This window comes from Bos mutus, chromosome 18 (assembly GCF_027580195.1).
Source record: "Bos mutus isolate GX-2022 chromosome 18, NWIPB_WYAK_1.1, whole genome shotgun sequence".
Lineage (NCBI taxonomy): Eukaryota > Metazoa > Chordata > Mammalia > Artiodactyla > Bovidae > Bos > Bos mutus.
The window spans coordinates 23885058-23902074 of NC_091634.1; the positions used below are offsets into that span (position 1 = coordinate 23885058).

Genomic DNA, 17017 nt, shown 5'->3' on the forward strand with positions numbered 1-17017 from the left:
TGGAAGAAATGGACAAATTCTTAGAAAAGTACAACTTTCCAAAACTGAACCAGGAAGAAATAGAAAATCTTAACAGACCCATCATAAACATGGAAATTGAAACTGTAATCAGAAATCTTCCAGCAAACAAAAGCCCAGGACCAGATGGCTTCACAGCTGAATTCTACCAAAAATTTAGAGAAGAGCTGACACCTATCCTACTCAAACTCTTCCAGAAAATTGCAGAGGAAGGTAAACTTCCAAACTCATTCTATTAGGCCACCATCACCCTAATACTAAAACATGACAAAGATGCCACAAAAAAAGAAACTACAGGCCAATATCACTGATGAACATAGATGCAAAAATCCCTAACAAAATTCTAGCAATCAGAATCCAACAACACATTAAAAAGATCATACACCATGACCAAGTGGGCTTTATCCCAGGGATGCAAGGATTCTTCAATATCCAGAAATCAATCAATGTAATACTCCACATTAACAAATTGAAAAATAAAAGCCATATGATTATCTCAATAGATGCAGAGAAAGCCTTTGACAAAATTCAACATCCATTTATGATCAAAACCATCCAGAAAGCAGGGATAGAAGGAACTTACCTCAACATAATAAAAGCTATATATGACAAACCCACAGCAAACATCCTCAATGGTTAAAAACTGAAAGCATTTTCCCTAAAGTCAGGAAGAAGACAAGGGTGCCCACTCTCACCACTACTGTTCAACATAGTTTTGGAAGTTTTGGCCACAGCAAAACACTTTTGCTGCTCTTTTTCAGAGCAGAAAAAGAAATAAAAGGAATCCAAATTGGAAAAGAAGAAGTAAAACTCTCACTGTTTGCAGATGGCATGATCCTCTACATAGAAAACCCTAAAGACTCCACCGGAAAATTACTAGAGCTAATCAATGAATATAGTAAGTTGCAGGATATAAAATCAACACACAAAAATCCCTTGCATATCTATGTACTAACAATGAGAAAACAGGAAGAGAAACTAAGGAAACAATTTCATTCACCATTGCAACAAAAAGAATAAAATACTTAGAAATATATCTACCTAAAGAAACAAAAGACCTATATATAGAAAACTATAAAACACTGGTGAAGGAAATCAAAGAGGACACTAATAGATGGAAAAATATACCGTGTTCATGGATCAGAAGAATCAATATAGTGAAAATGAGTATACTACCCAAAGCAATCTATAGATTCAATGCAATCCTTATCAAGCTACCAATGGTATTTTCACAGAGCTAGAACAAATAATTTCACAATTTGTATGGAAATACAAAAAACTTCGAATAGCCAAAGCAATCTAGAGAAAGAAGAATGGAAATGGAGGAATCAACCTGCCTGACTTCAGGCTCTACTACAAAGCCACAGTCATCAAGACAGTATGGTACTGGCACAAAGACAGACATATAGATCAATGGAACAAAACAGAAAGCCCAGAGATAAATCCATGCACCTATGGACACCTTATCTTTGACAAAGGAGGCAAGAATATACAATGGAGAAAAGACTATCTCTTTAACAAGTGGTGCTGGGAAAACTGGTCAACCACTTGTAAAAGAATGAAACTAGAACACTTTCTAACACCATACACAAAAATAAACTCAAAATGGATTAAAGATCTAAATGTAAGACCAGAAACTATTAAACTCCTAGAGGAGAACATAGGCAAAACACTCTCTGACATAAATCACAGCAGGATCCTCTATGACCCACCTCCCAGAATATTGGAAATAAAAGCAAAAATAAACAAATGGGACCTAATTAAAATTAAAAGCTTCTGCACAACAAAGGAAACTACAAGCAAGGTGAAAAGACAGCCTTCAGAATGGGAGAAAATAATAGCAGATGAAGTAACTGACAAAGAATTAATCTCAAAAATATACAAGCAACTTCTGCAGCTCAATTCCAGAAAAATAAATGACCCAGTCAAAAAATGGGCCAAAGAACTAAATAGACATTTCTCCAAAGAAGACATACAGATGACTTACAAACACATGAAAAGATGCTCAACATCATTCATCAGAGAAATGCAAATCAAAACCACAATGAGGTACCATTTCATGCCAGTCAGAATAGCTGTGATCCAAAAGTCTACAAGCAATGAATGCTGGAGAGGGTGTGGAGAAAAGGGAACCCTCTTACACTGTTGGTGGGGATGCAAACTAGTACAGCCACTATGGAGAACAGTGTAGACTCCTTAAAAAACTGGAAGTAGAACTGACTTATGACCCAGCAATCCCACTGCTGGGCATACACACCGAGGAAACCAGAATTGAAAGAGACACGTGTACCCCAATGTTCATCGCAGCCCTGTTTATAATAGCCAGGACAAGGAAGCAACCTAGATGTCCATCAGCAGATGAATGGATAAGAAAGCTTTGGTACATATATACAATGGAGTATTACTCAGCCATTAAAAAGAATACATTTGAATCAGTTCTAATGAGGTGGATGAAACTGGAGCCTATTATACAGAGTGAAGTAATATAGAAAGAAAAACACCAGTACAGTATACTAACACATATATATGGAATTTAGAAAGATGGTAATGATAACCCTGTATGCGAGACAGCAAAAGAGACACATGTATAGAAGAGTCTTTTGGACTCTGTGGGAGAGGGACAGGGTGTGATGAAATGGGAGAATGGCATTGAAACATGTATATTACCATATGTGAAACGAATCACCAGTCCAGGTTCGATGCATGATACAGGATGCTCGGGGCTGGTGCGCTGGGATGACCCAGAGGGATGGTATAGGGAGGAAGGTGGAGGAGGGTTCAGGATGGGGAACACGTGTACACTCGTGGTGGATTCATGCCAATGTATGGCAAAACCAATACAATATTGTAAAGTTAAAAAAAATAATAAATAAAAATAAATAAATGTTAAAAAAATAAAATTAAAAAAAAAGAAAATAGAAGTGATTTTATGTTTCCAGTTTCTATCTGTAGCATATAAAACATTAAGAGATAAATTTTTTTGGACATCTTTCCCTTCAGGTAAAATGTCCCCCTGTTTTCAATGAAGTGGGACAAGTTAGAGCTCTCAAGTAGGAAAACTGCTCTTTGAAATTTCTGGGCTACCTCAACACTAGAAATATTGGGTCTTCCAATACTACATGCAGTTAAGTCAGTATTTATGATGAGTCCAGGGATTTTGTCCTAGGGGGAAAAAGTGTCCTGCAACCAAACAACTAAATACTCTGGATAAAAGATTTACAACATCCTTTTAAATATATAGCCGAGCTCACAATAAAGTAAGAAACATCCTTAGAGGCAAAGAACTAAGCAGAAGCATGAATCCAGAGAGGTAAACATGCTAAAGCCAGCGGCTGCCCTGAGGGCATCTGCCAATCCCCAGTAACCCAGAGCTTTTGATTTGAGAAGTTGGAATGGAAACCCCAGTGTAAAATCAGGATTCTGGGAGAATCCTTCAGTGAAAGAATGAACCAGAAATTTTTCCCTGCAAAAGAGAAATAATAAAACTTCTGTTTTGCCTTGGCTATGGTTGGAATGGATAAAAAGTCTCTCCTTATAGTCTTTTTAATAGAGTGACATATAATTTATAATTCAAACAGGGAATCTTCTGGGAGTGGAAGAAGGTATTACTGTATTAATAATTACATCAGGACAAAGGACATTTTAATTGGGATTATTGGGGCAAACCAGAATGTATGAGCATCATAATTATAACCACAGGTTAGTTGTCACATGAGTATTGGGACTGAAATCATACTAATTATATGGGTTGAAAAATAAGCAAGCTGAGTAATTCTTGGTTGATAATTCTTTCCAGGCACCCAGCAGGAAGAAATCTATATCCATTCTAGGAAAATGTATCCTCAACCCTGGCCTCATAGGATTTGCTCAAAATCCCAGTTTACATGATCTTGTGATGGAAAATAAAAAGAAAAATCACAAAACTCATGAGGAAACGATACTACAAGCAAGAGGCAGCATAAATAACAAAGAGAGAAAGTTGATGAAAAAATACTGTATTTCAAATAATGGAATTGTATAATTCAGATTATAAAATAAGTACATTTAATATTTGTAAAGAAATAAAGGAGAGAATAGAAATATGAGCCAGATATAAGAGAATACAAAATACGACCAAAGACTAAAGAGAGTTTTTTAAAAGAGACAACTATATTTTTTATGGAAAAAGTAATTAAAATTTAAAATGCAATGAACAAGTAAACCATCAGATTTGACATAGATAAAAGGAGAATTAGTGAACTAGAAGATAAAACTAAAGAAATTAGCTAGAATAAAACATAGCAAGACACAGAGGTGGAAAATATTAAAAAGAAATTATGATATGTGGAGAATTAGGTTTAATAACCTATAATTCACAGTTTTAAGTGTGATAATAAATAAGGTAAGAAAGACATCTCTTTAACTTAAAGTTAAAGTTAAAGAGATAATTACTGAGAATTTTCCAGGAATGTTGAACTACATGAATCTTTAGAATAAGAAAGTATAGTGATCCTGAGAAGAATAAAGAAATCTACATATACATTTTACCTCACCTGAGTGAATCTACAAAGCACCAAATATGAAAAGAGGGTCTTCGGAGCAAACAAAGGGAATGACAATTTACCATGGAAGAAACAATACTGATATCTGACTTCTTAATTGCAACAATGGAAACTAGAAACCAAGGACACAATATATTTAAATTATTGAGAGAAAATAACTTGCAACCCAAAATTATATTCTGAGGAAATTATCTTTAAATGATGAGGCTAAAATAAAGACATTTTAGACAAAAACTCAGAGTTTATGAGTTGACTCTCACTGGAGAATTAATTATTCAATTCTCAAGGGGGACTTCCCAGGTGGCACAGTAGTAAAGAATCTGCCTGCCAATGCAGGAGACATAAGAGACGCAGTTTTGATCCATGGGTCAGGAAGATCCTCTGGAATAGGAAATGGCAGCCTGCTCTAGTATTCATGCCTGGAAAATTCCATGGACAGAGGAGCCTGGCAGGCTACAGTCCACCAGGTCACAAAAAGTCGGATATAAGTGAGTGAGCACACATAGACACATACCTCAAGAAGTTTTTAAAAAATGACCCTAGAAAGAAAGTATATGGTGCAATAAGAAATAGCAAGCAAAAAACTGAACAATCAAAAAAGATAAACATAAGATATGGGTATGTCTAAATCATCACTGCCTTATTAAATGATAAAATTAGGTTTCTACTTCAGGCAGTACTGGAATAAATGATACCAAGCAAATCTTTCAGCTGAAAACAATTATACATTCTGGAAGACAGATAGAAAGGTAGAAAATAGCAGACAGACTCATTTATAGACATAAATCTAAAAGTGAACATTATCAAGTGAAAAACTCATTAAACTGTATACTTAAGACATGCACATTTCACTGTATGTTAATTTTAGCTTAAAAAAAGAGCTATAAAATATTAAACTCCAGTTGGTAGGCTTGCTTTTTGCCATGATACGAGTTAGTAATTTGAAAGGAACTCTTGTGAATTCTAGGCTAGAAAAAATGAGTAAACATAGTAAGGACGATACAAGCTAGATTTCTCACTGTTGAAGAAGGGAGTTTCAGTTATAGAAAGGTGGAAGACTAGAATTTAACATATGGCATTAAATACTATATGTAAAAATAAACTCAAAATGGATTAAAGACTTACATGTAAGACCTGAAACCATACAACTCCTAGAAGACAAAGGCAGTATGTTCTTTGACACTGGTCTCCGCAATATTTTTTGTATGTCTCCTCGGTTAAAGGAAACAAAAATAAACAAAAAAAAAAACCCAGTCAGACTTAAGAAAAATTGCATAGTGAAGGAAACAATCAATAAAATGAAAAGGCAGCTTATCAAATGGAAAAAGACATTTATTTTCAAATGATATATCTGATTAGAGTTTAATGTCCAAAACATATAAAGTAGTCCTACGACTCAGTGTGAAAAAATCCGATTAAATAAGGGGCAGAGGAAACAAATGAACATTTTTCTAAAGAAGACATAGAGATGTCCATGGTCAACAGATATGAGAAGATGCTCGATGTAGCTAATCATCAAGGAAATGTAAATCAAAACCTCACACCCCTGTTAGAACAACTATTATCAAAAAGAACAGAAATGACAAGTGTTGATGAGGATATGAAGAAAAAGGAACCTTTGTGCAATGTTGGTAGGAATGTAAATTGGCACAGCCACTGTGGAAAACAGCATGGAGTTTCCCTAAAAAATTAAAAATATAACTCCTTTGTGATCCAGCAATTCCCCTCCTGGGTATTTTTTTTCAAAAAGATATAAGCAGCTAGTGTTCATTGTAGCATTGTTCACAAGAGCAAAGATATGGAAACAACCTAAAAGTCCAGTGACAGATAAAGAAAATGTGGTATACACATGCAAAGGAATATTAGTCAGCCATAAAAAGAATGAAATCTGGCCATTTGACACAACATGGATGGACCCGGAGGTATTATGCTAAGTGAAAAAAGTCAGACAGAGAAAGACAACTACTGTATGTTTTCATTTATATACGGAATCAACGAAACACAGCAAACAGACAAATAGAACAGACTAACAGATACAGAGAACAAACTAGTAGTTGCCAGAATGGGGGTTGGGTTGGGGGATGGGCAAAATAGGTGAAAGGGATTAAGAGCTACAAACTACCAGTTGTAAAATAAAAAAGTCACAAGGATGTAATGTATGGCATAGGAAACATAGTCAATAATATTAAGTAAGTAAGTAAGTAAGTGAAGTCGCTCAGCCGTGTCCGACTCTTTGCGACCCCATGGACTGTAGCCTACCAGGCTCCTCTGTCCATGGGATTTTCCAGGCAATAGTACTAGAGTGGACTGCCATTTCCTTCTCCAGGGGATCTTCCCGACCCAGGGATCGAACGTGGGTCTCCTGCATTGTAGACAGATGCTTTACCATCTGAGCCACCAGGGAAGTTGAGCCGCTAGGGAAGTTCACTTCACTCACAATAATATTACAACAACTTTTTATGGTATGTAATCTATAAAAATATTGATCACTATGTTGCACATATGAAACTAATAAAGTACTGTAAGTTAATTGAAGTAATATTATATTTCAATTTTTAAAAAAATGATTTCATTTAAGATGAAATATGATGTGCATAATGCATACACAGATAATGACACATAATAAACACTCAACATGCACTAAAACAGAGACAACTTACTAAAAAAATAGATTAGTATGATAACACTTCAGCATTCTTGCCTGGAGAATCCCCATGCACAAAGGAGCCTGGTTGGCTACAGTCCATGGGGTTGCAAAGAGTCAAACATGACTGAGCAACTAAGCACAGCACATGAAAACATGTATATTAAATAACTATGTTGCATTCACCCTGGGGTGCAAAAGCCTCTAAGGTAGCAAAAACAGAAATTAATTAAAATACTGGTATGTTAAGAAAGAGGATGGCTTTAATGTCTGGACCAGCACCGTCCAACACAAGTTTCTGCAATAACGGAAATGTTCTATAGGAGAGTGCTAGTCTAGACATTTGCACTGTCTAATAAGTAGCCACTAGATATACGGCTTTTGAGCACCTGAAATAAAAGACAGTACAACTGAAGGATTGAAATTTAAGTTACATTTACTTTTAGTTAATTGAAATTTAAATAGCCACATGTGTCTAAGGCCTATTCATCAATACAGGTCTAGACAACACATCTTGTTATAAATATTGTAGTTTTTCAATTCTTTCTTATATACTTGGCACATAACTCAAAAGGAGTTTAAAGCATAATGCCATTGCTATAATAAATCTCTTACTATTTCTATTTACTTTCGTAAACAAGTTTTCTCAGGGCTTACAATAGCAAAACACAAATAGAAATACACATTGATTCAGTCAGTCAGTAAAATTCATATATAGACACATGAATTAATTGGGGGGAAAATGTCCCAGGCACCTCGTTAACAGATGGGTTTTGATTAAAATGTACTTTTTGCTTCAGTCAGTTAGTTCAGTTGCTCAGTTGTGTCCAACTCTTTGCGACCCCATGTATCACAGCACAGCAGGCCTCCCTGTCCATTACCGACTCCTGGAGTTCACCCAAACTCATGTCCATCGAGTCGGTGATGGCATCCATCCATCTCATCCTCTGTCATCCCCTTCTCCTCCAGCCCCCAATCCCTTCCATCATTAGGGTCTTTTCAAATGAGTCAACTCTTTGCATGAGGTGGCCCAAGTATTGGAGTTTCAGCTTCAGCATCATTCCTTCCAATAAACACCCAGGACTGATCACCTTTAAAATGCACTGGTTGGATCTCATTGCAGTCCAAGGGACTCTCAAGAGTCTTCTCCAACACCACAGTTCAAAAGCATCAGTTCTTCGGTGCTCAGCTTTCTTCACAGTCCAATTCTTACATCCATACATGACCACTGGAAAAACCATAGCCTTTACAAGATGGACCTTTGTTGACAAAGTAATGTCTCTGCTTTTTAATATGCTATCTAGGTTTGTCATAACTTTCCTTCCAAGGAGTAAGCGTCTTTTAATTTCATGGCTGCAATAATCATTGCAGTGATTTTGGAGCCCCCCCAAAATAAAGTCTGATATTGTTTCCACTGTTTCCCCATCTATTTCCCATGAAGTGATGGGACCAGATGCCATGATCTTAGTTTTCTGAATGTTGAGCTTTAAGCCAACTTTTCCTCTTTCACTTTCATCAAGAGGCTTTTGAGTTTCTCTTCACTTTCTGCCATAAGGGTGGTGTCATCTGCATATCTGAGGTTATTGATATTTCTCCCGGCAATCTTGACTCGAGCTTGTGCTTCCCCCAGCCCAGCGTTTCTCATGATGTACTCTGCATAGAAGTTAAATAAGCAGGGTGACAATATACAGCCCTGACGTACTTCTTTTCCTATTTGGAACCAGTCTGTTGTTCCACGTCCAGTTCTAACTGTTGCTTCCTGACCTGCATATACGTTTCTCAAGAGGCAGGTCAGGGGGTCTGGTATTCCCATCTCTTTCAGAATCTTCCACAGTTTGTTGTGATCCATACAGTCAAAGGTTTTGGTATAGTCAATAAAGCAGAAATAGATCTTTTTCTGGAACTCTCTTGCTTTTTTGATGATCCAGGGGATGTTGGCAATTTGATCTCTGGTTCCTCTGCCTTTTCTAAAACCAGCTTGAACATCTGGAAGTTCATGGTTCACATATTGCTGAAGTCTGGCTTGGAGAATTTTGAGCGTTACTTTATTAGCGTGTGAGACGAGTGCAATTGTGTGATAGTTTGAGCATTCTTTGACATTGCCTTTCTTTGGGATTGGAATGAAAACTGACCTTTTCCAGTCCTGTGGCCAGTGCTGAGTTTTCCAAATATGCTTAGTAACTATTAAAATTTGGGTAATATATTTGTTTTGATTAACTGTGTAGAAAAATAATTGTGATGCTAAAAATATTTAATACAAAACAAATCTTAGCCTAGAGCAGAGATTTCCAAAGTTTCTCAGCTTACAGGGCCCTTAGTGTTGCAGTTGTTTTCTTCCTTATTCGCATAGGCTAGAAGAAAGATCTCTACAACTTAATAGTGGTAATTCAGGTCATGCCCAACAGATGTCGCTGTTTTTCTCTCAAAAATTCGAAATACCCTGCAGCGCACCTGTGAATTGACTGTAGTGCCAGGGGTGCCTCGGTGTACAGTTTGACATCCATTGATCTAGAGTCTTTGGCATTAAAAAAACAAAGCGACTGGCAAATCAGCTTAAAGGAATATTTTATATTCCCAATGTTAGGAGTAGCTTTTAGGAGTGACTAATGGAAAACATAGAGGACACCAAGAAAAAGGTTGGTTTTAAGAATTCACAAAGATTACAAATAATTTGGGGGCAAGCTAGTAGTGAATGGTATGATTAAATAGGCATCCACAAATGTATTTTGAAGTTTAGATTAAGTATACCATAATAGAAATAGCATCATCGACTCAATGGACATGAGTTTGAGTAAGCTCCAGGAGTTGGTGATGGACAGGGAAGCCTGGCAAGCTGCAGTCCATGGGGTTGCAAAGAGTCAGACAAGACTGAGCAACTGAATTGAACTGAGTTGAACTGAATAGAAATAGAATAATTGAACTGAATATACAAATAGAATATCAGATCAGTCGCTCAGTCGTGTCCGACTCTTTGTGATCCCATGAATCGCAGCACGCCAGGCTTCCCTGTCCATCACCAACTCCCGGAGTTCACTGAGTCTCACGTCCATCGAGTCAGTGATGCCATCCAGCCATCTCATCCTCTGTTGTCCCCTTCTCCTCCTGCACCCAATCCCTCCCAGCATCAGAGTCTTTTCCAATGAGTCAACTCTTCACATGAGATGGCCAAAGTACTGGAGTTTCAGCTTTAGCATCATTCCTTCCAAAGAAATCCCAGGGCTGATCTCCTTCAGAATGGACTGGTTGGATCTCCTTGCAGTCCAAAGGACTCTCAAGAGTCTTCTCCAACACCACAGTTCAAAAGCATCAATTCTTCAGCATCTATTTCTATTATAACAGGGGATATACGCAATATAACAGGGGAAACATTTTTAATTGTTAGGTTTGTAAAAAGCTGCATTTAACTTACAAAATAAGCCTCTTTCAGCTCACATCCCATCTTCCAACTCTGAAAGCTGCTTGTGGTCACATACTGAGTGGATTATTTGAGTAGCTATTCCTTGTAGACTGAGTAGACCATAGTAAGAAAATTTCCACTCTGGGAAAGGTTTAAATGAATGAATGAGAGAGAGAGAGAGAAAAAAAAATACTGTGAACTGGGAAAGAGAAGTACAATGGATGGAAAACAATGTTAAGGAGAGTATAGAAGAAAGAGAAGGGGTTAAGGGTTAGTGGGCTTCCCTGGTGGCTCAGATGATAAAGAATCTGTCTGCAATGCAGGAGACCCGGGTTCAGTCCCTGGGTCGGGAAGATCCTCTGGCAAAGGGAATGGCTACCCACTCCAGTATTCTTACCTGAAGAACACCATGGACAGAGGAGCCTGGCTGGCTATAGTCAATGGGTTAACAGAGTTGGACATGACTGAACGACTAAACACATTTTCACTTTCACTAAGGGTTAGCATGTGTTTCTTTGAATCTACAAAATGAGGATAGTTGTATTTTCCCTATTATAAATATTCTCTCTGGCATGTTCTATAAACAGTCCCTATCTACAGTTAGTCAGTAGTTTGTGGAAAAAGGAGTTCCTCCAGAATAACGGACATAGACATATAAAGTCATATCAGAATGAAATATCTCTAGTTAAACACATACATTTAATATTAATAAAATATTAAGACAGTTTATTCACCACTGAAACCATAAATATTTTTTTACAATAAACTTGGAAGAATTTGAGTGGAGTAGATATCTTGATTTGTTTATTACTGCTCTGCATTATGAGAGATTGTTCCATGACAAACTAAGGAGTTTTCCACCAATAAGACTTAAGAGCGCAGAAGTTCCGATCTTCAAATGGCTTATGTGGAAGTAATTTTTCCAGTCATAATGTAAAATTTGAGAAACTCAGGGTTCTCTGAAATGACTTCTTTGTCCGAATTACCTTTTCCCCACTCTGTTTTCATTTTTAAAGAAATGTATACAATTAGCCCATCTTTTGGTTCATCATCAGTACACAGGGGACAGTAACAGTCGTTTCACTGAGTTGTTGCAGAAGTAAAGATACAGTCTGGGCAAGCCTCTGCAATGTCATAAAATGTAAACTGTCAAAGTTATTATTTTTCCACTGTCTCTCTCTTGCTTTGGCTTAAATGAAACACTGTCTCTTCAGGTTCTTAATAGTGGACTGGAGGTCTACCTTTGTAGATTTTTAGAGATGAATTTATGGTATTGTGGATTATATGAGAATTTAGAGATTAAACAATTTAAACTCTCTCTGCTATGTCCATCACTAGTTCATTTTATATGATTCTGGGAATTTCCTAAAGTTAAATTCTAAATTTTTCATTCACACTACCTTTCTGAATGTTCTAGATGAATCTTGTGACTTCACATATTATTAGTTTGGGCTATCATATACCCATCTACAAATACACTTCTTATCTTCTAAATCTCTATACAGCATTGTTCATAAAACACTTTTAATTTAAATGCCACAACTCCTGAAACATATTGAAAATCAAGTCCATCTCTCTCCAAGAGCTATCTTTACAAATTTTCCCATAATTATCAACAACCTCTTCAGTGTTGGGCTTCCCAGGGAGCTCAGTGGTAAAGAATTCACCTGCCAATGCAGCAGACACAGGAGATGTGGGTGTGATCCCTGGGCTGGGGAGATCCCTTGGAGAAGCAAGTGGCAACCCATACCAGTATTCTTGCCTGGAGAATCTCAAGAAAAAGGAGCTTGGAGGGCTACAGTCCATTGGGTTGCAAAAAGTCAGACGCAGCTGAGCAACTGAGCATAGACGCACCTTCACCTTTGGTATTTCTAGGCCCATAACCTTGGTATCATCCTAATTTTTAATTTTTAGTTCTATTTTGACCTATAGTTATAAATTCTACTTCTCCTTTGTAATAACTTTGAGATTCACTTTTCCATCAACATCATAAATTCATCATACCCCTACTCCCCAATTTTGCTACTTCCCAGCTCTCAGACCTAAACTATCTCATGTGTGGATTACTATAATGGCCTAATAGGAATTCTCCTCATCATTCAACTTTTCCCATGCCAACCAAACATTGAGAATATTTGTATGGTATTATTTATGCTTCATCCCACGTATCCATAGTGGCTGGTTGCCTATTTCTTATTTTGTAAAATCATGATTAGTAAGCATATCACTCAAGGTTCTTCATCACTGGAATTATAATTCTGCATCTACTGAGATGATCATATGACTTTCATACTTCATTCTATTGAGTGCTGTATCACATTTACTGACTTGTGTATGTTGAAGCATCTTTGTATCCTGGAAATGAATCCCACTTGAACATGGTATATGATTACTTTATTGTCCTCTTGATTTCAGTTTGCCAGTATCTTGTTGAGGATTTTTGCATCTATGTTTACCAGGGATATTGGTCTGTAATTTTCTTTCTTGTAGTGTCCATTCCTAGCTTAGTAAATGCTGGCTTCATAAAATTAGTTTGGAAATATTCCCTCTTCTCAATGTTTCTAAAGAGTTTGAGAAGCACTGGATAAATTCTTTGAAATGTTTGATAGAATTCACCTGGGAAGCCATCTGGTCCTGGGCTTTTCTTTTGGGGGAAGATTTTTGAAAATCAAGTCCATCTCTCTCCAAGAGCTATCTTTACAAATTTTCCCATAATTATCAACAACCCCCTCAGTGTTGGGTTTCCCAGGGAGCTCAGTGATAAAGAATTCACCTGCCAATGCAGGAGACACAGGAGATGTGGGTGCAATCCCTGGGTTGGGGAGATCCCCTGGAGGAGGAAATGGCAATTATTACTATCAATAATTAATTACTATTTATATTAAGAATTAATTACTAAATAATTATTACTATTAATAATTCAATTGCCTAAACCAGTTTAGATTTTCTATTTCATGTTTCAGACTTGAAAGGTTGCAGGTTTCTAGGAATTTATCCATTTCTTCTAGGTTATCCAGTTTGTTGACATAGCATTGTTCTTAGTAGTTTCTTACGATAGCTTTTATTTTTGTGGCATCAGTTTAATGTTTCCACTTTCATTTCTGACTTCTTTTATTTGAGGCTTCTCTCTTTTTTCTTAGTATAACTAAAAATTTGTCAATTTTGCTTATCTTTTCAAAATATCAGCTCTTATTTTTATTGATCTTTTCTATTGCTTTTCTCTTCTCTATTTCATTTATTTCTGCTCTGATATTTATTTCCTTCCTTTTGTTAACTTTGAGCTTAGTTTGGTTTTCTTAAGGTATAAAATTAAGATGTTTCTTTTTTTTTGAGATACTTCTTTTTGTTTAATGTAGGTATTTATTGCTAAAAACCTGCTTCATAGAAGTGGTTTGCTGCATCCCACTAGTTTTAGTATGTTGTATTTCTATCTTCATTCGTTGTTTTGTTTTTTTATTCCCATGTACAAAACTTATTCAGTTTTTTCTCTCACTCAGCAAATGGAGTTCATTTGTCTTTCCTGGTGATAACTGACAGTCTTTCAACATACTTATTACCTTTAGGTTCCTTTGCTAAGTCTGCTGCTAAGTCACTTCAGTCGTGTCCGACTCTGTGCAACCCCATAGACGGCAGCCCACCAGGCTCCCCCGTCCCTGGGATTCTCCAGGCAAGAACACTGGAGTGAGTTGCCATTTCCTTCTCCAATGCATGAAAGTGAAAAGTGAAAGTGAAGTCGCTCAGTCGTGTCTGACTCTTAGCGACCCCATGGACTGCAGCCCACCAGGCTCCTCCATCCATGGGATTTTCCAGGCAAGAGTACTAGAGTGGGGTGCCATTGCCTATGGCTTAAATAAATCTTTGATATATTTCCTTTTTGTTTACATGCAAGTCATGTTTTTAACCTTATTGATATCACAGATATCTGTTACCTTTGTTTAGTGAGTGAAAGTTGCTCAGTTATGTCTGACTCTTTGTGACCCCATGGACTATTCAGTCATGGAATTCTCTAGGCCAGAATACTGGAATGGGTAGCTTTTCCCTTCTCCAGGGGATCTTCCCAATCTTGTGATTGAACCCAGGTCTCCCACATTGTAGGTGGATTCTTTACCAGCTGAGCTACAAGGGAAGCCCAAGAATACTGGAGTGGGTAGCCTATCTGTTCTCCAGCAGATCTTCCCAACCCAAGAATCAAACCGGGGTCTTCTGCATCACAGGCAGATTCTTTACCAACTGAGCTTTGCTTAGTGTGCAGAACAAGACAGGCCTGGCTGCTATCCTTGTAAGGTTGGCCCATGGCTGACATCTGGGAAGTTGGATTTCATGAGGTTTCCTACCACCCTGACTAGAGTGCCTCACGGTGCCTAAACTGTTTGTACAAACAATATGGTTTGTACAAATACCTCCTTTCCTTTAAGGAGTCTGAAATTTTGGTATGTTTCAGGCACAGGGTGCCTTCATGTTGTGGTTTGGCCACTAAGTCAGGTCTGCCTCTTTTGTGACCCCATGGACTGTATGTAGCCCGTCAGGATGCTCTGTCCAAGGGATTTCCCAGGCAAGAATGGAGTGGGTTGTCATTTTCTTCTCCATATTTTCATTTGTTTTAAGACATTTTCTCTTTGATTTCTTCTTTGACTCACCAGTTGTTTAGAAGAGTATTGTTTATTTCCACATATTTACAGATTTTCCAGCTTTCTTCCTGTTATTCATTCCTAGTTTCAACTATTGTAGGCAGAAAAGATACTTGGTTTGATTTAAATCTTTCTAAATTTATTAAGAATTGTTTTGTAACCTGTTAATCTCCCTAAATTTGTTAAGATTTATTTTGTGGAGGAAACTGATGGCCAAGGGGGTGTCTCTTGGCACTGAGCTGTGCTGACTTGGGGATGAGGTGTCATAGGTAGAGAGAAACTATTCTGCCCTTTTCAGTGCATCTTGGAGCTTCCCTGGTGGCTCAAATGGTTAAGACTCTGTCTGAAATGCAGGAGACCTGGGTTCTATCTCTGTCAGGAAGGTCCCCTGGAGAAGGGAATGGCAACCCACTCTAGTATTCTTGCCTGGAGAAATCTCTGGACAGCAAGAGACTGGTGGGCTACCGTCCACGATGGTAAAGAGCTGGACAGGACTGAGTGACTTTCATTTTCTTTTCAGTGCATCTGTTTGTTTGTTTTTTTTTCTTGAACAGTGCTGGAACTTCCCCACTGGATTCCTGGACTTTATACAAAGATACTCTTATCTGTGAATTATTGTAAAAATTGATGACATGTCAGAGGATGACAGAATAAAATACTTATTCTGCCATACTGCTGACTAATGACAAAGTTAGTGTGACAAAAAATTCTACAATAAACCAAGAGAACTATATATTCCTAATAAGGACAGTGCCCTTTCCAAAATTAAGATTTTTTTGAGTATAGGTCTTTGCCTACTAGAAGTTTAAAAGAACTAGAAGTAGGGGGAAGGTAGATACAAAAATGAATTGGAGAAAGGAGAATAATAGCAAGTAGATTAGATAGTTATCATAATAGTGCCAAGCAATAGATAAGAAGATCGACTTATAGTTAAAAATAGTGGCTTGAACATAAAAACTTACACTTTCCCTTTGAATACTCCACTAAAATGAAGTAGAATGATCAAAAAGGGATAAACCAACAGGCCAAAGAGAATAGAAGAGGAAAAAAAATATTAAAAATTTAGAATCCAGAAAGGAAATGGATTAAGTCAAACAGATTAAATGATGTCTGAAAATGGAAGGTTAAGCCAGGAGGGAGAGACAGTTCAGAAACAAGTCAAATCATACAACAATCTCATAAAGACACAAATTATAGGTCTTAGATATTTCTGAATGTGGTAGCATAGCTAAGACAGGAAGCAAAGAGGACTGGGTAAAAGTCTGTATTAGAAAGACTTAGACCTACACGTAGCCTTTGCCAACTATATAGCTTAGCAAATTGGCTCTCTTTTGTCCATTGGAGAAGACAAGAGATTTACTCTTTGAAGAAGTACAACCAGTGGGACTTTGAAGTGGAGTACCAGATTGGGCAAAAGACTGTATCCTCATCTTCAAAATTGGTGAATTATTGAAACTCTATGTATTAAATAGTGATAATACTAGCTACTTTCCCAAAGTTGGCCCAAAGAATGCTGGAAGCCAAGTCTATACTCTCCAAAGAGGAGCTCAGAAAAATCCTCTGTGAAAAATCCATCATAAGGTAAAATATTTAGAAATACTGACATTTGGCGGTTCATAATAAAATGGTCACCAATAAAATTGGCCATAATAAAATGACCAATTATTTTGCCTAACTTGACACCAATAAATAACAATCCACATTCATGCAGAAAGAGTTTTTAAAGATCTTTTTAGTACCTCACACTCAGATACAAATTGAAAGCCAAGGACCAAATATTTGAATAAAG

The 17017-nt window shown here is 37.2% G+C and overlaps 1 long non-coding RNA gene across 3 annotated transcripts in view; it reads right to left on the reverse strand.

Moving 5' to 3' along the window:
* LOC138991677 (uncharacterized) overlaps window positions 1-17017 on the reverse strand; it is a 235836-nt gene that overhangs the window by 11352 nt on the left and 207467 nt on the right. For 2 of the 3 annotated variants that reach the window (XR_011467547.1, XR_011467546.1), the window contains one exon: window positions 7732-10530. The exons of the other annotated variant lie outside the window; for it this stretch is intronic. This is a non-coding gene — a long non-coding RNA (uncharacterized lncRNA). Of the gene's footprint in view, window positions 1-7731; window positions 10531-17017 lie in introns of those variants that run through there. 3 annotated transcript variants of the gene reach the window in all.